Raw genomic sequence first — 24,682 nt, forward strand, 5'->3', positions numbered from 1 at the left:
ACTGGCTGAATGGCCTCCTCCTGCATTGTAACCATTCTATTCTATACTGCCAGACAGGCCGAGTGTTTCCAGCATTTTCCGTTCTCATTTCACATTTCCAGCAGCTGCACTGTCTTGCTCTGCTGTTTTGACAATAAGGAGCTGAGGAGGTTTGTCCCCACCCTCGACCGCGCGCACAGCCTCCATTCAAAACAGCTCGAGGAGGAACAGTTCCCCCAGATAAAGGAAACCTCCCCCCGCCCCCACTCCCACCTCATCATCTCCTCCGGGAGAGGCACATCTGCCAATCAGCCGATACCCCGCCCACTCGAGCCCCTCTCCTTTGGCGCTGCTTCCGCTGTACTCGAATCCGCTGAGGTGAAATACAAACTTAACTGCCGGAAGCACGGTACGATCATCGGATAACCAACCAATCGGCGTGTGAAACACCTTGTCGCTCCCCGCGTCTCCACCAATCGACGTGCACATAGTGGGCGGGATTTCCGATATTAAGCTTGGTTGCAGTGCAGTTTAGGGACCGCCACGTCGTCCAGCTGATCGGTTTGTGGTCGAATTTAAACAATTTTTGGGAGGGGGGGGGGCGAGTATTCAAACTAATGTAATTTTTCCCCCTTCAGGAGGCTGATGTTTTCGTTTTGATTGAATACTCTTGCGGCCCCGAGTCGATCGTTGTGAAACGGTCTCATTCCCGGAACATTGATGTGTAAGTGTCTGCAGAGCAGTTCTGTGCTGCATGGTCTCAATGTGTTTAAAAGATCAAAGAACATTCTTCAAAACTTTCAATGCTTCCAGAACTTTTTTTTTCCTTATATTTTATATAAAACCTTACATCTGGGATCCAGTTATTTATATTCTTTTTAATTTTGTTTTTTGTGATAATATAGATTTTGCAATTTATTTTTATCTTTATTTCTGAAATTTTGTTTGCAGAAATGCTTATTGACTACTAAATGGTAGAAAAATCTAGTTCATTATAAGAGCATTCCAACTATTCATAGTTTACGGTGTTTAATTGCAGTTGGCAGTGACACATCTGCAATTTCAACCCCAAGAGTTAAACTTGAAGTAGATACGTTTCTTCCATAAACGATGAGCTGAAGATAGCGTTGATTTGGAAACTGCATTAGTCTGTCTGAAATATAACAAAAGGGTGCTGATGTTATGTAATAGTTGTTGCAATTCCCTCTTTTTCTCACCCACCCTTCCCCAGCCACCATGAGACCAAAAAGATTTGTGTTGATCCATAAATCAAGCGCATACAATTGACCTTAATTACAAAAAATAAATGTATAACTTGAAATAAATGATTTTTTTTTAGAAACCACCTTGATCTCCTGAATTGGGAAGGGGTGGTGCAGGGAAGAGGGGATGCAATGAAGAGTCACCAGAATGATGCTTGGAATGTGGTATTATGAAGAAATGTTTGAAAAGCTGGCTCTTTATCACTGTAATGGGGAAAATTAAGGGAATTTAAGTTATTTTCAAAACTGAAAAGTTTTAAGTGAATAATATATGCAAGATTTCTCCACCAGTTGTTGAATTGGGTGAATAAACTGAGAATTATCACTTTTTAAAAAAAAAATTAGAACTGTTTATCTATCTGAGTTATTAGAATATGCTTTATGACAAGTGGCTTTTGGGGTGGAGGTTAATGTAATAAAGGGACCTTGATTAAGTCTTTGAAAAACAAGTACATAAAAGTATATAGAAAAAGACCTGGAACATAGGAATAGAGTAGATGGTCTAAGGCCTTTGGCAAGTTGCTGCACAAGAGGCTGCTCAGTAAGATAAGAGCCCAAGGTGTTAGAGGCAAGGTACTAGCATGGATAGAAGATTGGCTGTCTGGCAGGAGGCAGAGAGTGGGGGATAAGGGGGTCCTTCTCAGGATGGTGGCCGGTGACTAGTGGAGTTCCGCAAGGGTCAGTGTTGGGACCACAACTTTTCACTTTATACATTAATGATCTAGATGAAGGAACTGAGGGCATTCTGGCTAAGTTAGCAGATGATACAAAGATAGGTGGAGGGACAGGTAGTATTGAGGAGGTGGGGAGGCTGCAGAAGGATTTAGACAGGTTAGAAGAATGGGCAGAGAAGTGGCAGATGGAATACAACGTGGGGAAGTGTGAGGTCATGCACTTTGGTAGGAAGAATAGAGGGATAGACTATTTTCTAAATGGGGAGAGAATTCAGAAATCTGGAGTGCAAAGGGACTTGGGAGTCCTAGTCCAGGATTCTCTTAAGGTTAACTTGCAGGTTGAGTCGGTAGTTAGGAAGGCAAATGCAATGTTGGCATTTATTTTGAGAGGACTAGAATATAATAGCAGGGATGTGCTGCTGAGGCTTTATAAGGCTCTGGTCAGACCACATTTAGAATATTGTGAGCAATTTTGGGCCCCGTATCTCAGGAAGGATGTGCTGGCCCTGGAGAGGGTCCAGAGGAGGTTCATGAGGACGATCCCAGGAATGAAAGGCTTAACATATGAGGAACGTTTGAAGACTCTGGGTCTATACTTGATGGAGTTTAGAAGGATGAGGGGGGATCTGATTGAAACTTACAGAATACTGAAAGGCCTGGATAGAGTGGACGTGGGGAAGATGTTTCCATTAGTAGGAGAGACTAGGACCCGAGGGCACAGCCTCAGAGTAAAGGGAAGACCTTTTAGAACAGAGATGAGGAGAAACTTCTTTAGCCAGAGAGTGGTGAATCTATGGAATTCATTACCACAGAAGGCTGTGGAGGCCAGGTCATTGAGTGTATTTAAGACCAAGATAGATAGGTTCTTGATTGGTAAGGGGATCAAAGGTTACGGGGAGAAGGCGGGAGAATGGGGTTGAGAAACTTATCAGCCATGATTGAATGGCGGAGCAGACTTAATGGGCCGAATGGCCTAATTTCTGCTCCTATGTCTTATGGTCTTATGGTACCATTTGAAGAGCTAGTAGTGGAGCAGTCATGTGCCTAAAGGCCCCTTTATAATTTCTATAGTTCTGTGAAATAACTAAGCAGTGCAGGTTATGTTTCCTGTCACTTTATCACAATATAAATTTGTTTTTTAACGTATGGTGTTATTCATTTTTGTCATTAGTAAAGGTCAATCATAGTGTTTGTGAAAAAAGTGAAAGACCTAAAGAAGTGTACTCTATATGGTATATTTTGGGTTTGTAGCCAATTATCTCAAATCTGTATTCATAAGTTCGGTTTTGAAAAATGACTTTAACATTATGGTTTATTATTTCTGTATTTGATAATGACTGGAATATTGGGTACATTCAAACTTCTGTTTTGGTCCAGATTAGGGTCGATCTTTTACTCTCAAAGTTTCATGGGTCTAGTAAACGTTTTATTTCAGCCCACTGACCACAATCTAGTGTTAACCATAGTTGTCTAGATCTTGAGTTGGTCCTAATGTTAGCTGAAATGTCTAACCATTGATATATTTAATTTTCAGTTTGAGGTCCCCAACTTGAAAAATGGGGAGTTTAATTAGTGAAATATGAGCCAACAGACTCTAAGCGTTTTTTTTAGATTGGATACCTGTTTGTGCTGTAAACTCTTGTTCCTCTCATTTGATAAACCTGCCTTGTTAGTATGTATGTGAGGCATTTTCAGCAGCAGGTTGAGCAAAATGCAAAGTTTAACATTGCAGAATCACAATGGTTACGGTGTGGAAGGAGGCCATTTGGCCCATCCTGGCTGCGCTGGCTCTCTGAAGGAGCAATTGACCTAGTGTCACACCCTGGCCTTCTCCCTGTAGCCCTGCACAATCTTCTTTTCAGGTAATAATCCAAATCCCTCTTTAATGCCTCAATTGAATCTGCCTCCATCATACACTCAGTACATTCCAGATCCAACCACTTGCTGCATGAAAATGTTTTTCCTCGTGTGTCCATTGCTTCTTTTGCCAGTTAGCTTAAATCTGTGCCCTCTTGTACTTATCCTTCCACTAATGGGAATAGTTTTTCCTTATCAACCTGATCAGATTCCTCATGATTTTGTATAACTCTATCAATTCTCTTCTCCAAGGAAAGCAATCCCAACCTCTCCAATCTCATTCCTGGAACTGTTTTCATTAATCTTTTCTGCACTTTCTCTAATGCCTTCACATCTTTCCTAAAGTGTGCCACACCGAACTTGGCACAATGTTCCAATTGAGGCCAAACCAGTGTTCTTTGCAATTTTAACATAACCTTGCATTTGTACTGCTGCTCAGTGCTACTCAAAATGGAGATAAAATAGCTAAATTCAAGAGTAACTAAATTTGTTTTATTTAGCTTTTTGTAAATGATGCACCATGTCCAAATTACACTTAAAAAAAAGCACTCAAAGGATGACTGGGACACTTCAAACGGTACTTAAGAGCAAAAGAATGAACAGTTTTTAGGTCCATTTGTATGTGGTGTGGGAGTTGCTGGTGAAGAGAGGTATGGTGGGAAAGAAAGAATGTTGTGAAGATTCACTGGAATGGTCAGGAAGCAGGTGTGCTACCAGCCTGTGTATGGAACCTGCATCATCTATGATGGCAAAGGCTCTGGTTGTGAAATTTGCAATAAACAACATCTATCTTTTTATTCTGACACATCCAAATTGCAATGGTTATATCAGAAAACAGAAACTGAATTACTTTATTTTGCCAAATTTTACTTGTTGAAAAGTGTGATGGGTGTATGCTCTTCCTGTTGCTGCATTACTAGAATTCACATTAGCAAATTGAAGACCTTTAATGCAAAAGGAATAGTGTTTTAGAACATAGGAACATCTGTCCCTTGGTTTTTTGTGAAGTGACTGAGTGACTCGGTCCCAGCTTTTTTGGGGGAAGAGGTTCAGAATTCTATTAACATTCCTGTGTGTAAGTGCTTCCTGATTTTGCTTCTGAACAGCCTAATTTTAATTTCAAGACCTTGATCATCAAGACCTTGTTCTTGATACCCTCACTAGAGGAAATAATTTCTCTGTATTTACGTTGTCAACATTTTTTTAAACATCTATATCAGGTCACCCCTTAATCTTCTATACTCAAGTGAATAGAACTTTTTTTATTTCCTGGCCCTATACATTATGAGATTGGATGTAATTGATTACCTGTTCTGTTACAAACTCCTAAGTGATAGGTGATTGGCCAGGCACAACCTGTATTCCAAACAAAAGCTCATTTCTGTGTTGTAAAAGACTCTACCATTATGAAGTATGGAACTTTCCGCCTGTAGAATTGAGTATGAATTTGTACCCCAGCATTTAGTGGCAAGTGTGACACACCAATCTCTGCAGCTTGGACTTTCTATGTTGGTTGCTTCCATGTAGTGGAAGAGGAAAAAAACATATTAATTATGTTATCTTACAATGCAGGATTTCCCATTAGTTAGTATTAAATGGAGTATGGCTGAGATCTGAAATTCAATAATATGGAAAAATCAAACCTATATCCTACAGCTTTGTGAAACAACACACTGATGCCCAGGCATGTTGCATCTTTGGATTCTGGTATGTGAGTGGCTTGAAGGCAGAATCTGTACAAAAATGATGGGACAGTTGTGGCACAGAAGAGAATCTAGCCTGATATATGTGGGACTATGTGGTAACAGTGGATGTCTGTTACCTAGCAGGAAGGCTACTGTGCTTTTAACTCTTGGCCTGCTGTAAATTTTTTAAAATATATATTGTCACTGGTATTGGTGTTATTTTGCTGGTGTAACTGCATGCATTCTGTAAGTACAATATAAAAGCAAGAGAATAATTGAGTTTGACTTGGATTTTGTAGTATATGATAAAGGCAAGAGTGGGTTCTCACAGAAGTATTAAAACTGCAACAAAATAGATATGAGAATATAAATGAATTGCCTAAACTTTAAAGAAATTGGGATGGGCAGCAGGATCCTTCACTTGACATTGCATGAAGCGAATAGTAATTTGCAGCCAAGTTATTTTAAATAACTCCCATTACTGCCATTGAAGTTCCACCAAGCAAATTGCTATCTCTCCAACATCTTAATATTGCAATCCGATTAGGGACCAGTAACTTTTCATTTAAAATAGACACAGTTTGAAATCCCAGTTTTTTTTTCATTCATGGGATGGGATGTGGGCATGGCTGGCAAGGCCAGCATTTGTTGCCCATACCTTGAATTGACTTTGCTATTAAATACATCAATGATTAGACCTTTCAGAGGGCAGTTAAGAATCAACCACATTGCTGTGGGTCTGGAGTCACACGTAGACCAGACTAGGTAAGGATGGCAGATTTCCTTCTCTAAAGGACGTTAGTGAATCAGGTGGGTTTTTACAATAGTGGTTGCTATTACTGAGACTAGCTGTATATTCCAGATTTATTAACTGAATTCAAATTCCACTGTGGTGGGATTTGAACCTATGTCCCCAGAGCATTAGCTAGCCTGTGTTTCTGGATTAGTAGTCCAAAGACATTACCACTATGTCACCGTCTCCCCACTAAATGAATAATGCAGGACCTGGTTTACTACTAGTTACCCACTAGATGAATAGTGGTCCAAGATTCCATGGTTTTAAACAAACAAAATAAACTTTACCACACAAAGTTGGTAAAGTAAAACAATCTACAATATCTGAATTAACGAGGTAAATATGAACTAACAGGCAAACTGTGGTTGAACACACCACACTGCACATTAAATGGCAGATGTGATCAAGACAGATCCCACAAATTTCTCTGCAACCCACCCAGACATCAGTGACCACTAAGTCTCAAAATCTCATTAAAACTGTCTCCCTCACGAGGGATTTCAACTCTTCACTTTTGAATTTCCTCAAAAGCCGTTTTGACTTTGACTGCCACAATACTTGTTCACCTCCTGATGGTTCAGTCTCTTCTGAGATTGCATCCCACAGGGTTCACAAAACTGCATTTCCTGCCTCTAATTACCAACACAATTCCAGCTCTTTTGCAGATTGCTAGCTTCACTAAGCTTGCACTGCCCTAGAGTTTCTCTGAACTCCGGTCTCTCGGCTTCACTGAACTATAAATGGCTACCAGGGCTTCTTCTGAGCTCTAACCTTCTCCAGCATGGAACCAGTGACTACCTACCACCCCCTCAGCCCCCTAGGACTGCTAACAGCTCCCAGGGCTACTCTGAGTTACAAACTACACAAGGTCCATACTGTAACCCTCAGTTGCACCAATGGTTCCCAGGGCTTCTTTGAACCCTTAAAGCGTGGAGCATGCTAACAGCAGCACCCTTTCGGGATCTCCCCTTCCCCTGCTGCAGAACACTCTGTTAAATTGAAACTAGAAAATCTTCTTAAGCTCTGTCTCCATGATGATGTGCCTTTCCAGGGTTTACTGAATGCTTTTAAACTAATTTAGCTCTAACTCCCAAAACAAAACATCTGTGGACTGCATTTTTTTTGCAAGCAGTGTAGCCATCATGTCTCCAACTAAGTCAGCTCACCTGTTTTTTGGCTCTCACCTTTAACCCCTTAAGTGAACATGGCCCCACCCTTTTATGTGTAATAGACTGCAAGCTGCTTTAGTTGCATTTATCCCATTTTTTTTACAGTTAAACTTTAATCTTACCAGAACTAAAAATTACCTCTAAAATATTAACATGAACTATGAATTAGATACTTGTCACAATATCAAGTTTGTGAGCTACTTCAGCTTTGGGGTAGGAACAGGTTCAGAGAATTTGCTTGGTGGAACTTCAATGGCAATAATGGGAGACATTTGAAATAACTTAGACGCAAATTACTATTCACTCCATGCAATGTAAAGTGAAGGATCCTGCTGTCCATCCCAATTTCTTGCAAGTTTAGACAATTCATTTATATTTTCAAATCTATTTTCCTGCAGTTAGAACTTTTGATCCCATTATATTTAATATAATTCTTTACATACAGTAATTCCATTTTGACAGAATGCTTAAATGTAAATTGAAGTAAATCAACTTACTTTACAACCTTCTAAGACCTACTTTTATTACTTTTGAGCTGTGGTGACTCAAAAAGAGGAGGTGCCCTTGCTAATAGAAATTCAGAATGAAGCAAGTTCTCCAATATTCTCAGCTACGCAGGCAGATGGTATTCCAGGCACTGTTAATCAACCAATCAGCCTGACCTTCTAATAGAAGGGTATCAAGATTCTTTCTACTCTGCTCCATGTGACCTTGCAGAACAAAGTCTTACCAGTGATCTTTTCTGTTAAGATGCATGTTTGTAGTTTACAAGACTTGAGTGGTACTGTATTTTACACTTGGACTTTCTTGAAACTTGGGGTCCCTCTACCAACCTAAGCTCTGTGGATTTAATGGAGAGACAGAATGTGTACTCCATACTACTACTACTTCAGTTCTCTGCCCAAAGGTAGGTCCAAGCCGCAGTGCCACGACTTCCGCCGCAGGTAGGGCAAGAAGGCAGGCCCTGAATCCACTCCAGCTGGAATGGGGATCGAACCTTGTGCTGTTGGCTGCAAAGGCAGCAGTCACATGGGAACACCACCATCTGCAAGTTCCCCTCCAAGCCACTCACCAACCAGACTTGGAAATATATCATTCCTTCGCTGTCTCTGGGTCAAAATCTTAGAACTCCCTCCCTAACAGCACTGTGGGTGTACCTACACCACATGGATTGCAGGAGGAGGCAGCTCACCACCACCTTCTCTAGGACAATTGGGGATGGACGATAAATGCTGGCCTAGTTAGCGATGCCCACATCCTGTGAATGAATTTTTTTTTAAAAATCTGATCCACACTGGCTGTCTAGCCAACTGAGCCAACCAGCCCCCAAGGATTCAGAGTTGCTGTATCAACCTGCAATTTTTACATGCATGTTGTAGTCCAGAGCTGTGAATACTGATGGTAGAGGCTCTAATTTTCTTTACAAGTTGATACACAAACTGTTTGGCCGAGTTATGAATGCACCTTCCTTGGCCACTCAACACTTAACAACCAGAAATCCTACAGATGGGAGTCAGGAGAGGCAGTGCAGAAAAGCAGACCTGCAGAGGAGAAGGTGAAGCGAGACTCTGCCTCGGGGCCTTCACTTACCTAGAGGGAGTCAGGATAGGTGGACCTGCAGGAGTAGGCACATGCTGAGTTTGGGGTGGTGGGGGGTTGAAAATCAAGTGACATCACAGGCAAACTATAAGTTGGTTGGTTGTTGAGTAACCTTTGTTAGGGAATGTCTGTAAAGAGCTGTAATTTAGGAAAACCATTTAAAAAAAAAAAAACAGTAAAATCCTGCCATTTGTGGGGCCGTGCGGGGGTGTTGTTATGTATCACTGAAGCCTCGCAAATGATGAACTTGCTTTACAATGGGAGTCAATTAGATAGGTTCCAGCAATGCGAGGGCAGCATTGGTGTGTGCAGTTACTGTAAAACAAATTGTGCTCTGGAACAGATGAGGGGAGCCTCTGAGTTGTAACAAAATAATCCACCTCTGCTCTTTTAACATCCAAGACATGTATTGAAAAGTTTTTTTTTAAAAAAGACCCTCATTTAAGAAAAACCTGAATCACCTCCAAAACTGGCAGACAAGCCTTTTGCGTAAAAAGACAAGTAAACTGGTGGACATTTCAAAGTTGAACAGAGCTGTTATTGTGGCTCTGGACCGAGAGAGTCAGACATTAACAGGTTAATCTCTCTGGGCTGCACTTCAGCTACAACCTCTCAGGCACCGCTTCTAGTCCCTGTTGGAAAGTGCTTAAAAAATAGAATTAAACGTCCACTACCAGGACTAATGGAAGGAATCCGATTCCAGAGACTTTGACTTCAAGGGCAGGATATTGAGTGCAGGGGGCGGGACCCGCTCGACGACACGAAAAATAACACGGGATGATGTCGGGCGGAACTCCCGACGTTACGCTGCGTCACTTCAATTTTCAGGTCGGCGGGGGCACAGCCGAATCAGCTGTGCGTTCGCCGTCCTGTCAACGGCCAATTGAGGCCATTTAAAAACTAATTGAGGTAATTAAAGGACCTGCCTGTCTAACCTTAAAGTTGGCGGGCAGGCCGGGAGCCCTGGTGGGCTTCAGAAAAAGCATGAAACCTCATCCACGGGCGGGATGAGGTTTCATGTAGGTTTTTTAAAAATGTAATAAAAGTTTGATTTAAAAGTGATGGACATGTCCCAACTCATGACAGTGTCACATGAGGGGACATGTCAGGGAAATTTTATTTTTCTATATTTCACATTTTTGTGTTTGGTGCTAATCTCCCTGAGGCAGCACTTAGCCTCAGGGAGATGAGTGTGCTCGAAAGAGCACACTCTCGGCTTAGGGAATCCCCCCCCCCTGTCCGCACAGGGAGCACATAGTGCTTAATTGGCCCACCCACGTAATATGGCGCCACACCCCCGCTCCTGAATTTCCCACTGATGGGGAGAAAATTCTTCCCCATCTCTCTGTTAAAACTTTCCAAGGTCTCTGCTGTCATAGCTAATGGAATTAGTTTCATTTAGAATAAAGTGTCTTTAATGAGAGAGGGGAAAGAAAATGCAGATAAGCAAACAATTGCTCATGCAATGCGGGATCTGGTGTGGGACTTTACTGTAACCCTTAAGTAGCTACCTTTTATAATTAATTGAGACACCAGCGAAAGGGGAACAAAAAACGATTGAGTCACTATTTATTTTGTTCTTAAGTGATGAGGTTTATTAGATTACTGAGGTTTAAATTAGTAAAGTGGTGGTGAGAGCAATATTAATTTTTTTAATTAATTACTTAATTAAGACAATAAGGATGGCAGGGCAGGTGATGTGTTGTGACTTCAGAACATGGGAACTTTTGGATACTAGTATGATCCAGGGCAAACGAGTCTGTAGTGAGTGGAGCTTCGGCTCAGAGCCATTGAGCTAGAGGCCGAGCTGTGGACATTGCAATGCATCAGGGAGGGGGAAGTTATCTGGATGCTTTATTCAGGTAGGTGGTCGGAGACAGGAAGGTACGATTGAGAGTCAGGCAGGTAACGGGATACAAAAGGCAGAAGGGTAGGAGGACCCTCAGCACTTGCAATTGTGCAGCAGGTTTCAGCTTGCAACCTGTATGGACGAAAGCGGGGGGGCGGATGAGCGAACTGACTCTGGCACCATGGCATAGGAACCCATTCAAGCAGGGGAGATTGATAGGAATGTGGTGGTAGTTGGGGACAGCATAGTCAGGGTGATAGACACAGTTCCCTGCAGCTGGGAGTGAGAACCCAGAAGGTTGTGTTGGTGCCAGAGTTTGGGACATATGCTCTGAGCTGGAGAGGATCTTGCAGTGGGAGGGGGAGAATCCGGTGGCAGTGGTCCACGGTGGTACCAACGACGTAGGTATGACCAGGAAAGAGATTCTGTTTAGGGACTATGAGCAGCTAGAGGCTAAATTAAAAAGCAGAAGCTCAAAGGTAATCATTTTAGGATTATTACCTGAGCCATGAACAAATTGGCGTAGGGTAAATAAGGTTAGAGAGTTAAATGCATGGCTCAGAGATTGGTGTGGGACAAATGGGTTTTGATTCATGGGGCACTGGCACCCAGTTCTGGGGAAAGTGAAGCTGCACCATTGGGATGGTCTTCACCTGAACCGTGCTGGGGCCAATGTTCTGGTGACTTGTCTAACTAGGGTGATGGAGAGGACTTTAACCTAAAATAGGGGACAAGGGATCAAATGTGGGAAGATGTGATAATTTAAAGAGAGAAGACAAGGCAAGAGAGCGCAAGGTAGCAATAAGGGGAATGATGATCAGACCCTGGCAAGAAAGGACAAAATGTACGAACATAAGAATGAGCCAGCAGATAAGGCTAGAGTTTACGAAAATAGTAAAAGAACAGAACTAAAGGCTCTGTATCTAAATGCCTATAGCATTTGTAACAAAACAGATGTATTAAGAGCTCAAATAGAAATAAATATGTATGACCTGATGGCCATTTCAGAGACATGGCTGCAAGATGGCAATTGGTGGGACCTGAATATTCAACAGTACATGACATTTCAGAAGTACAAGAGACTAGGAAAAGGTGGAGGGGTACATCTGCTAATAAAAGATGGCTTTAGTACATTAGAGAGGGATGACCTTAATTCTAAAGATCAAGACATAGAATCAGGGGTAGAGAAACAAAATAGTAAAGGTAGGAAGTCACTTGTGGGAGTAGATTATAGGCCCTCTAACAGTAACCACACTATAGGACAGGATATACAGGAGGAAATAATGAGGGCTTTGAAAAAGGTATGGCAATAATCATGGGTGAATGGAATATAAAAGTAGACATGTTTTGCTACAGTTGTACAGGGCATTGGTGAGACCACATCTGGAGTACTGTGTACAGTTTTGGTCTCCTTATTTAAGAAATGTAATTATATCCTTAGAAGGAGTTCAAAGCAGGTTCACTTGACTGATTTCTGGGATTGGGGATTTGGATTGGTTGGGCTAGTATCCATTGGAGCTTTGAAGAATGAGAGGTGAGCTTATTGAAATATATAAAAGCCTGAGGGGGACTGGTCAGGATGGATGCCAAGAGGATGTTTCCCCTTATGAGAGACTAGAACTAGGGGACACAGTTTGAAACTAAGGGGTCTCCCATTTTTAACGGAGATGAGGAGAAATTTTTTTCTGAGGGTTGTGAGCCTGTGGAACTTTCTTTCCCAGAGAGTGATAGAGGCAGGGTCATTGAATATTTTTAAGGTAGAGGTAAACTCTTGAATAAGAAGGGAATCAAAGGGTATAGGGAGCAGACAGGAAAGTAGAGTTGAGGCCACAATCTGATCAGCCATGATTTTATTGAATGGTGGAGCATGCTCGATGGGCTGAATGGCCTACTCCTGTTCCTAATTCATAAGTATGAAGTGCTTTCAGTAGCTTAAATAGAAGATCGAAGCATGGTATATTTCTATAGACATCAGATACGTGGCTGACCCCCAGAAAACTCATAACAAGAAACTTTTGAAAGTGGAACGTTTGAATCCTGTGGTTGGATTTGAAATGCTTTATCCAGGCTACACGATCCATGATGTGGTACTGTGGAAAGTTGTGCCCTTAACTTTATCAGTTCCTGGAAATGTATCAGTTGTTTAAAATCAAAAGATTACCAGTTATCATCTTTAATCCTGTTTTCTGCAGTCATTATCTCAATTTTATGGGTCTTACAGTAATAGATACGAGATTCACCATTTACAATGGCTGCATTGCATATTGGATTAGTACAGCAGATCCACATTGTGTACCTGGAAATTGTTTAGATAGAATGAGCAGATTGTATTAATTATATAGAGCTTTTGGAAGTTTTCACATGTTTTAATCAAAAACTTGGGTGAAGCCAGCCAGCACCCAGAAATTTGGTATTGAAATGTGAGTCATTTTCAATTGATTAAATTGTAGTGAACATATGGTTGTGGGATTTATTTACACCCAAAATTTGTGATTGCGCCCTTTTTAATGCAGTGTTGAAAAATTGCTATTGAGCACTGTTTAACTTCAATGGATGCATCTGCTGTCAAGTTAAAATGAATGAATCCGAATTTGTAATAGCACATGTGTAAAGGCACTATAGATCGAAAAAGGTGCCTCATCCACCACCACTTCAGATGATGTAGGGATGGGCAATAAATACTAGCTTTACCAATGATGCCCTAATCACATGAATGAATTTGAAAAAAGGCTTTGGATTGACTTCAAGCAGCAGCATTGCATTTGGCCAGGTGCAACTTAGTTCCAAAAACAGATCTGATTCCAATAACAGGAGACTAGGTAAAACTAGCCATGCTACTTTTGTGTACCTTTTCTCAGTGGATGAGATTACTTGTACTACTTGGTTATTGGCTTGCAAGAAAAGTTCCAATTTTCTTGTTCTTAATTTTTACTCTAAGAAATATAAATAGTTATCTCTCAGAAATGGCAATTACATTTTCAACTAAGCTCGGCAAATGTTTTGCCAGGCATGTACTTGATGCACGCATTGGATATACTGATACTGGACCCAGGACAGCAGGTTTTAGTCTCTGGTGCTGTAAAAGCAGTGATCTAGAATCCTTTCCCTGCTGTTACAAATAACCCAGATTGAATGAGTGGCTTTTGATATTGGTTGATAGATTTATTACATGTAGAAGATAGTGTTCCTGTTCAGGTACCTATCTATTATGCTGTTAGATGCAATGCACTATCGTTAATGGGTATCTGTGTAAAGGAAACAATCAATTTGCCTGTTCCCCAATTATAAAGTCATGGCATAATTGGTAAAATCAATTAAAGGGAATATTTTGCTCACCGAGTGATAATTAAGAGACTTATGAATATACACACTTTGAATAACATTGGACAAGGTCTCCAATGTTGTGATGAAACTATTTGGTAATCTATATAGGGTACTAAAATTTCTTCTCTAGTATTGCTTGAGGCAGTATAGTTTAATACTTTGCTTCTAGATCTATAAGGTTAGCATTGCTCCCTCTTATGTTTGAATAAGATGATATTCAGTGCATTTTTATTCTTTCACAAGATGTGGGTGTCACCCATCCCTAATTGCTCTTGAAGGTGGTGGTGAGCCACTTTCTTGACCTGCAGTCCCATGTGGTGTAGGTGCACCCACCATGCTGTTGGGGAGGGAGGAGGTTCCAGGATCCAGTGACGGAGGATGAACTGCAATATATTTCCAAATCAGAATAATATGTCACTTGGAGGGAATGTACACGTGGTGGTGTTCCCATGTACCTGCTGCCCTTGTCCTTCTAGGTGGGTAGAGATTTCAGGTTTGGAAGGTGTTTGTCAAAGGAGCTTTGGTGAATTGCTGCAATGCATCTTGTAGATGTTGCACACTGCTGCCATTGTGTCTGTGGTGGAGAGAGTGAATGTCTAAGGTGTGGATGGGGTCCCAATCAAGTGGAATGCTTTGTCTTGGATAACGTCAATCTTCTTGAGTTGGAGCTGCACTCATCCAGGCAAATGGAGAGTATTCCATCACTTTCCTGACTCGTGCCTTGTAGATGGCTGGCAGGCTTTGGGGAGTGAGGAGGTGGGTTACACACCGTAGGATTTCCAGCTTCTAACCTCATAGCCACAGTATTTATATGGCTGGTCCAGTTCAGTTTCTGGTCAATGGTAACCCCAGGATGTTGTTCGCGGTAACCCCGGGATGTTGCTTGTGGAGGATTCAGCAATAATAATGTAATTGAATGTCAAGGGAAGATGGTTAGATTCTATTTTGTTGGAGATGGTCATTGTCTGACACTTGTGTGGCGTGAATATTACTTGCCACTTATCAGCCCAAGCCTGAATGTTGTCCAAGTCTTATTGCATATGGACATGGACTGCTTCGATATCTGAGTCATCACGAATGGTACAATCAGTAAACATCCCTACTTCTGACCTTGTGATGGAGGGAAGGTCATTGATGAACTAGGTGAACACAGTTGAGTCTAGGGCACTACTCTAAGAAACTGCTGCAGCGATGTCCTGGGACTGAAATGATTGACCTCCACAAAAAAAAACTTCCTTCGTACTAGGTATCACTCCAACCAGTGAAGAGCCTCTGATTCCCATCGACTTCAGTTTTGGTAGGGCTCCTTGATGCCACACTCAGTCAAATGCTGCCTTGACATCAAGGGCAGTCACTCTCACCTCTCCTCTGGAGTTCAACTCTTTTATATTTCCATGTTTGGACCAAGGCTGTAGCGAGGTCAGAAGCTGAATGGCCCTGGCAGAATCCAAACTGAGCACCAGTGAGCAGAATATTACTGAGTAAGTGCAACATGATAGCACTGTCGATGACACCTTCCATCACTTTGCTGATGATTGAGATTGATGGGGCAGTAATTGGCCAGATTGGATTTGTCCTGCTTTTTGTGGGCAGGACATGCCAGCGGTATGGAAAATCGCCCAGGTTAGATGCCAGTGTTGTAGTTGTACTGGGACAACTGGGCTAGGGGTGCAGCTAGTTCTGGAGCACAAGTCTTCAGTACTATTGCTGGAGTGTTGTCAGGGCCCATAGCCTTTCTAGCATCCAATGCCTTCAGCTGTTTCTTGAATCAAATTGGCTGAAGATTGTCATCTGTGATGCTGGGGCCCTCAGGAGGAGGCCTTTTTATATTCGTTCTTGGGATGCGGGCTTCGCTGGCTAGGCCAGTATTTATTGCCCATCCCAAGTTGCCCTTGAGAAGGTGGTGGTGGTGGTGAGCTGCTGCCTTGAAATGCTGCAGGCATAAATAAAAGCAAAGTGCTGGAAAAACTCAGGTCTGGCAGCATCTGTGGAGGGAGAAACAGTTAGCATTTAGAGTCCAATATGACTCTTCGGAACCATAAGTATGTTTGGATATTTTCTGTACCACACCTAATGGGCATTTTCCTACAGGCAAAGCTACCTATAATTTGATGCAAGTTGAAATTTTAATTTGGTGCTGAATACTCTTCTGAAATTGGGATCAGACTAGAGGTAGCTTTAAGTTACATCCAGAAGCATTTGGTGAAGCCGATTATTCAAAATTTAAAAGGATAATTACCAACTGCTTGCAGCCCTTATCCCCCAATAAAGAATGTCATTCTGAAGTGTGTATATGTATATAGAAAAAATTTTACCTTGATGTGCAAGATCTTCAAGTTGACTCTCCAATACCCCTCAAGTGATGTTTACGGACTCTCTTCGATTTAGGCCAGTGAGGTTGCGAAGGTAGTGCAAAAGTAAAATTGTTGTTTCACATACTTAATTCAGCTCTGCATTTGTTAACTTATTGCTATGTTATAAATGTTAAATGACCAAAGGCATTGAGAAGTATTCAAAGGAAGTGCAAAGATATATTTTTTAAAATTCTGTATTATGTTTATTCATGTACATTTTTCAGCTGCTGATGTTTTTAAAAGCAGACTTCTTCTTTTTGAAAGCTCTTCATGTAGAATAAGGTTCAAATAGCCCAACTGGAGTACTTAACAAATATCTTGAGTGAAGCAGGTTACAAAATTAGAAATTTATAGTTATAGTTTGTTTTCTAAAATGGCCCCAAATTTCACATCCTTATTGAACCTGCTGTAAATGCACAGGACAATGCCGTGCCTTTTATAGGTGAACCTCCTTGTTGACCTATATTCAGGTGTTAATGACAATTACGTGGTTATGATCACACGGCTTTATAGAAGAGATTCAAATGATTGTAAGTGCATGCTAAATTACTTTTATTACTGAATTGGTTTAAAAAATAGCGATATATCAGTGAGTGAAGTTATAATCTCAAAACAGCACATTTATGCTGAGCTGGAATATGATACATCTTTATGATGGACTCTAAACCACAGTGGTCTTTGTGAAGTTTGCTTCTGAATACATTTGTTGAGCTATTTAATTACTTTTGCCTGGGTCATCATGCTATTAAGTCCAGCTGGACTTAACCCTAAGGTCTTGGAAGAAGTGGCTAATGAGATAGTTGATGCACTGGTTTTAATTTTCCAAAATTCCATAGATTCGTGGAAGGTTCCATTAGATTAGAAAATAAGCAATATAACTCCTTTTATTCATTAAGTGGGGTGGGGTGGGGGGTGGAGAGAGACAGGTAGCAGGAAACTATAGGCCAATTAGCCTAACACCTACCATAGGGAAAATGTTAGAAGCTATTATTAAAGATGTTATAGCAGGGCACTTGGAAAAATCTAAGGGCAGAGTCAACATGGCTTTGTAAAAGGGAAATCATGTTTAAACAGTTTATTAGAATTCTTTGAAGGAGTCACATGTGCTGTAGATAAAGGGGAACTAGTGGATGTACTTGGATTTCCAGAAGGCATTTGACAAAGTGCCACATCAAAGGTTATTGCAGAAAATAAAAGTTCATGATGTAGGGGGTAACATATTGGCATGGATAGAAGATTGGCTAGCTAGCACGAAGCAGAGTTGGCATAAATGAGTCTTTTTCTGGTTGGCGTGATGTGACGTGTGGTGTGCCACAGGTATCAGTGCTGGGGCCTCAACATTTTACAATTTATATAAATGAATTGGATGAAGGGACTGAAGGAGTGGTTGCTAAATTTGCTGATGACACATAGATAGTTAGAACAGTAAATTGTGAACAGGATGTAAAGAGACTGCAAAGTGACATAGGTTAAGTGAGCTGGCAAAGATCTGGCAAATGGAGTATAATGTGGGCAAATGTGAAATCGTTCATTTTGGCAGGAAGAATAAAGAAGTTTATTATCTAACTGAGAGATTGCAGAGCCCTGAAATTCAGAGGGACCTGGGTGTCCTAGTGCATGAATCACAAGGTTAGTATGCAGGTACAACAGGTAATTAGGAAATCTAATAGAATGTTATTTAATGTGAGAGGAATTGATTACAAAAGTAGGGAGGTTATGATGCTTCAGTTGACCATATCTGGAGTATTGTGTACAGTACTGGTCTCATTTACAGAAAGATGTAAATGCGTTAGAAGCAGTTCAGAGAAAGTTTACTAGACTAATACCAAGAATGGGTGGGTTGCCCTATGAGGAAAGGCTGGACAGGTTAAGCTTGTATCCACTGGAATTTAGTAAGAGGCAGCTTGATTGAAACCTTTAAGATCCTGAGGGGTCTTGACAGGGTGGATGTGGAGGGGACGTTTCCTCTGGGAGAATCTAGAACAAGGGGGTCACTGTTTAAAAATAAGGGTGCGCTCATTTAAGACTGAGATGAGGAGACATTTTTTGAGGGTTGTGAGCCTTTGGAAATCTCTTCCTCAAAAGGCGGCGGAAGCAGAGTCTTTGAATGTTTTTAAGGCAGAGGTAGATAGATTCCTAATTAACAAGAAGGTGAAAGGTTATCGGGGGTAGGCAGGAATGTGGGGTTGAAGCTACATTCAGATCAGCCATGACCTTATTGAATGACAGAGCAGGCTTGAGGGGCCGAGTAGCCTACTCCTGCTCCTAATTCGTATGTTAATAATTAATTACCCATTTGTAAAATTAAACCCCATAAAACTTCCATTCAAATCATAGGGTACAATAGTGTTATCTGCCATAATTCCTATTGCAGTTTTTAACACATGGACAAATTTGGGCAAAATGGGAAGATGCCACCTTTGTTCTAATTTACACTTCGTTCAGCCAGAAAACCTTTTGAGGGCATTATATTCCACTATTCAATGGCACACACTTGGAAGCGGATATGTGGGAATTTGATGAGGGGGGATCTGAACTAAATTTTGTTGCAATCTGTTGACCAAGTGTCCAGCCTGAGCTTGGGTGCAAGGTTTAAGATGGCAGTTGGTGTGTATGCAATAATGTCTTGGGGTGAGTTGCTGCATTTGAAAGAAAAAACAAGAAACTGGAGGGGAAAGCTTCCATATAAGTTGTTTTGAGAATATAATTTATATAGATGCATTGAAACATACTGGAACCTTGTTAATATAGTTCAGGGTATCATTTTAACTTTTCTAATGTGTGTGTGCTGTCTGTAAATATGCATCTGCAACCTCCCTTTCCTTTCAAATCCTTTAATGTGCTCTCACCTCCCAAATTCATGCCCACCTTTCTCAGAAATCTGTTTGAAACACTGCAATTAAGTCTCCATCCCTGCCACAGTATCGAAATGGCTGTTATCAAGGTCACAAGTAACATTCTATTACAGTGACAATTGTAAACTATCCCTTCTCTTGATCTGTATATGACCTTTAACATAGATTGACCATCCTGCTCTAATGCCTCTACACTGTTGTCCAACTGAGTGGACTGTATTCATCTGGTTCCATTCTTATCTACCTAATTGTAGCCAGAGAACCATCTGCAATGGATTCTCTTCCTGCTCCTATACCATCACCTGCAGAATCCCCTTCCAAGAATCTATTTTTGGTTTCCCCCAATTTCTTATCTGCTTGCTGCCCCTAGGGCACTCAGTATCAGTTTTAACATGTGTGTTGATGACACCCAACCCTACCACATTACCCTCTCAACTCCACTGTCTCTAAATTGTCAAACTCCAATCTGATGTCCAGATTGCTGGATGGGCAGAACCTTCCTCCAACTAAATATTGGGAAGACCGAAGCCAATGTATTTGGTCCCTGCCACAAACTGCGTTCTCTAGCCACTGACTCTATTCCACTCTGGCAACTTTTAGAGGCTGAACCAGAACCAGACTGTTTGCAACCTTGATGTCTTATTTAACCCCAAGATGAGCTTCTGACAACACAGCCATGCAAGACCTTCCAACTCTGTCCAGCCTCAGCTCAACTGCTGTTGAAACCCTCATCCATGCCCTTGTTTGTGTAGAATTGCCCATTCCAGCATGCTCCTGGCTGGCCCTCATGCGCTACTCTTCGTAAAGTTGTCATCCAAAGCTCTGCTACCCGTGTCCTAACTCGATCAAGTTCCATTTGTGCATCACGCATGTGTTGACTGACTTGCATTGACTCCTGTTTAAGCAGTACAGAATTATAAAATTATCTTTGTTTTTCAAATGTATCCATGGCCTTGTCCCTCCCTATCTCTGCAACCTCATTGAATCTTATGGCACTCTGAGATATATCTGCCTTTGAATTCTGGCATCTTGGGCATCCCAATTTTAATTGCTCCACCTTAACTGCCATGCCAGTAGCTACCATGGCCCTAAGCTCTCAAATTTCTTCTCTCAACCTCTTTCCGAAACCTATCTCTTCACCTGTTAACAGTCTAACTAAAATACCATACAAACATTTACTGCTCAATGCGTTTGAAATGTAGCTTCTTTTGGAGGATGCTTTCTAAGATAAATAGAGTGCAAGAAAAATTGCTGCTTCAAATGGACTGTGTACACTTCAGGCCTCCCTAGGCTCTCCCCAGTGTATTTAATTATCAGAGGAGGTACAGACTCCAGAGGTAAAACTTACAAGTGGGTAAAGTATGTGAGTGTTTCTCCCTGCCCCCGATAGTAACCAAACAAAAATTCACTTGCTCAAACTAGGCCAAGATACCAACAAAGGTATTAGAGCAAGTTGTTATGGTGCCTAGTCTTTTCAAGTGGTATTTTCCTCTTGCTTAACCAAGTGGAACGACTTTGGAGTTATAAAATTGGTGTGGAAAATGTAAGGCCTTAAAATTGCAATGTGTAACTATAAGTACTGCAGCTATGATACTGCTGTTTGCAAATTTTGTAGCTACCTTTTATTTTAAAAGGCTTGTGTTTATAAAAGGAATTCCTACTTTTTACAATCCTAAACCTAATTGATCATTGGCAAGGTGAAACAGACATGACAATGGTTTTGATTCAGATCAAAGAAGTATTTAGATTTTTTTTTTCATTGATAAAGATCAATATCTCCTTTTAGTTTAGATGTTAGAGGTCCATGATTGGGCTGTCACACCAGATTTTGGTCACTTTTTTTGTCTATGCTATAACTGAAATGGTATGAAATGATTTAATGGCAGCAAAAATCTTTAGTATATAAGGTTCAAGTATGTCAGTTAAATGAAAGTTCCCCCAATTAGGATGGTTATAGTCCTTATCTTGGATTGGACTTGAAAACATAGCGCTGAGCATCATTATATTAAATGTTTGTTTTTAAAAAGCCATTCAAAAAATGTACTTGAGTTCCACCAATTAATGCATCATACAATGTAATACTGAACCATTATGACCAAGAGGGTACCAGGTTCCAGTAGTCACTGATTCGGCTCATGTTTAAAGAATGGCAACTTGAGTCAGTGGACCTCGGCATGAATTGGTCAGTAGGAACAAAGGGGAATTGCGAGAAGGGAGTGTACTCTTGTACAGCTTGCTGCCTTTAAGTAATTATTAAAACACTTTTTTTTTTCAATGTGAGAGTAATTTAAAGGGAGAATTTCCATCTTTAGATTACTTTGCATCTGCCATAGATCCAATTTATAAAATTGCTGAAACAAGGTCAGAAAGTGATTAGCGTTTGAGAGAATGTTAGTAGATTTCCGGATATACTTTCATATTCCTGGAGTGCCCCTTGATGTTCCCAACCTGCTTAGATCTGCGGGGTGTGATGTGACAATGGTAGGTATGATTGAGAAATCATAAGCTAGTTTTTCAAATTGATTCTATGCTTAGAATTGGTGACATGGGCCTTTGAATTTAAAAGTGATATATGCTCTGTGAAGAACTTGTACAGCTTTGTTCCTTGGCTTGGTCCAAGGCGAGTGAATTGTTGGATAACAATTAAAGAATTAAGCTCTTGTTTCAGTGACTGATCTGAAGTGCATTGTTTGCTCTTCAGTTTGCTCTTCAGCATGGGTATCTTTGCTGTTTTTTTTTGTGTGTGTGTGTGTGTGTGTACATACTGCTGCTGCCTATCACTGTTCTTCACTTTGTTTCCAGACCTTTGGCCTGGCATGGTGGTTATATGCTGAAAGCTTACTGTGCCCATGGAAATACAATATAACATTTTCTCTTGTTCATGTTGCAAGCAGATGTAAAGATGATCTAATGCTATAAAGATCATTGGAAGTGATTGTCCACGTGCCTGAGAGAGTATTTTATATTCTGCATGATTTTGATCAAAAATGCTTGGGCAGATTCACATTTCGCTGAATTAGATAACTAGAGCAAAGGCTCAAAAGTTGGAAATTAAATGTTGAATTTCTATGATTAATCTTGTACTTCTTCTATAAAACCTTTTGTGTCTGTTATTACAAACAGTGATTTCAGGCTTAGATGGGTTACATTGACAAACCTAGAAGCTGAATCCCAGTTTTTGATGTGAAGTCACTCCAGTTAGAGATTTGAGCAGATTGGTAACTGTTTTTAAAATCAGTGGTTTCAAATTCACACTTCAGTTGTATATCTCATTTCAAATGCCAGGAAACCAAATGCTAGCAGGCCCTACTCGAGTTTGAGATTGGCTAGTAGTCCAATGCTTGTGAATAACTGTCTTTTCTCAGTGTTCTTTTACTAGCTAAGCATTTTGGTTTGTTAGCAGGAGTGGGTAGAGTAAGTTGATGCATGTAAAGTTTTCAATGACCGGCGCATCATTTTGAAGTAATGAGAAAGTATGATGCACCCTTTTAGCAGGGGAGCACTGCAAATACATATATGATTGGTAAATGGAATAGTCACCGTTTCAAAGGCATCGAAGTATTCACAACTTTGCGCTCCCATGCAACAAGTTTTAATGCAGCCTTTATACAAACAAATGTTTGTGTGAATTGCAATGAGTATATTTTAGTTTTTATTTGTATTGCTTGGCCTAAAGGTTGTTTTAAAATTCAGCCTGATGACTTATCGGATACCAGCCCAGCTGCAAGGATGGAGGCAGGGTGAGGGTAAGGGTGGTTGCATTCATTCCGGAGCAAGGATAAGGGAAAAATGAAATTTCTGATCAGGCCTTAAAAGAAATGTGATGGGTTTCTACAACAACTCAATAGTATTGCGTTTAAAAACAAAATGCTGGAAAAACTCAGCAGGTCTGGCAGCATCTGTGGAGAGAGAAACAGAGTTAACATTTTGAGTCCGTATGACTTCTTCAGAGCTAAAGAGAAGTAGAAATGTGATGGATTTTATATGGTTTAAGAGGAGGTGGAGAAGAATAGATGGTCAGGGATAGGTGACAGCTAAGGAAAAATTGACAAAAGTGTCACCACGGACACAAGACAAAGGGAGTGTTAATGGTAGCGGTAAAGAGTAAAGAAGGTGCTGATAGTGGCATTAAGGCAGATAGCAGAAGGTGTTAATAGCAGAACAAGGGGCAGCGCTTTGTGAAAGCACGACATAGAAACAAGTGACAAATTGCCCTGTTTGGGGGGGAGGGGCAGGTTGGGGGAAAAAGGATTTTAAAAAAGAACAAAAATAAAGAATAAAATATGAAAAAAAGTGAAAATTGGATTTAAAAAGGGAGTCAAGATGAAGGAGAGTTCACGGTCTGAAGTTGTTGAACTCAATGTTAACTCTGGAAGACTGTAAAGTGCCTAATTGGAAGATGGGGTGTTGTTCCTCCAGTTTGCATTGTGCTTCATTGGAACATTGCAGCAGGGCAAGATAGACAAGTGGGCATGAGCGCAAGATGGTGTGTTGAAATGGCAAGTAACAGGAATATCTGGGTCATGCTTGCACACTGAGTGAAGGTGTTCCGCAAAGTGGTCACCCAGTCTGTGTTTAGTCTCCCCGATTTATAGAGACCGCATTGGGAGCAGCGAATACAGTAGACTAAATTCAAGGAGGTGCAGCTTAGGTGCTGCTTCACCTGAAAGGAGTGTTTGGGGGCCTTGAACAATGAGGAGGTAAAGGGGCAGGTGTTGCACCTTCTGCGATTGCATGGGAAGGTGCAGTTGGAAGGAGGTGATGGAGGGGTGCACTAGGGTGCCAGAGGGAACAGTCCCTACGGAATGCTGACAGTGGGGGTGAGGGGAAGATGTGTTTGATGGCAGCATCATGCTGAAGTTGGCAGAAATGCTGGAGGATGATCCTTTGAATGCGGAGGCTGGTGGGGTGGAAAGTGAGGATAAGGGGAACCCTGTCATGGTTCTGGGAGGGAGGGGAAGGGGTAAGGGCAGAGATGTGGGTGATGGGTCAGACGTGGTGGGGACCCTGTCAACCACTGGGGAGGGGGTGGTGGGGAACCTTGGCTAAGGAAAAGTGATCAGGTTTTGGACCAGGCTTTCAAATAATTTGAAGGAATTCATCTGTAGACCATGCATATTTCCTTCCCTAGAATTCCAGATACTAATCAGGAAGCATTGAGAGAATTGCTTTTTGTGAAAATAATCATGACTGGAGTTTTTGGGAAAGGAGAAATGTCACATGACAACCTGGTTTCTATGGTTGCTCCAATATTGCATATTGTACAGAAGCTGACCATT

At 41.2% G+C, this 24,682-nt stretch overlaps 1 protein-coding gene across 2 annotated transcripts in view; it reads left to right on the forward strand.

The window, feature by feature from the left end:
- The first annotated feature begins 486 nt into the window (after window positions 1-486).
- Window positions 487-24,682, forward strand: part of tmem39a (transmembrane protein 39A) — a 63,248-nt gene continuing 39,052 nt past the window's right edge. For both annotated transcript variants that reach the window (XM_078559942.1, XM_078559943.1), the window contains exon 1: window positions 487-703. The gene's annotated coding sequence lies outside the window, so the exon portion shown is untranslated. The remainder of the gene's footprint in view (window positions 704-24,682) is intronic.

Source organism: Cetorhinus maximus, chromosome 16, assembly GCF_964194155.1.
Source record: "Cetorhinus maximus chromosome 16, sCetMax3.hap1.1, whole genome shotgun sequence".
NCBI lineage: Eukaryota > Metazoa > Chordata > Chondrichthyes > Lamniformes > Cetorhinidae > Cetorhinus > Cetorhinus maximus.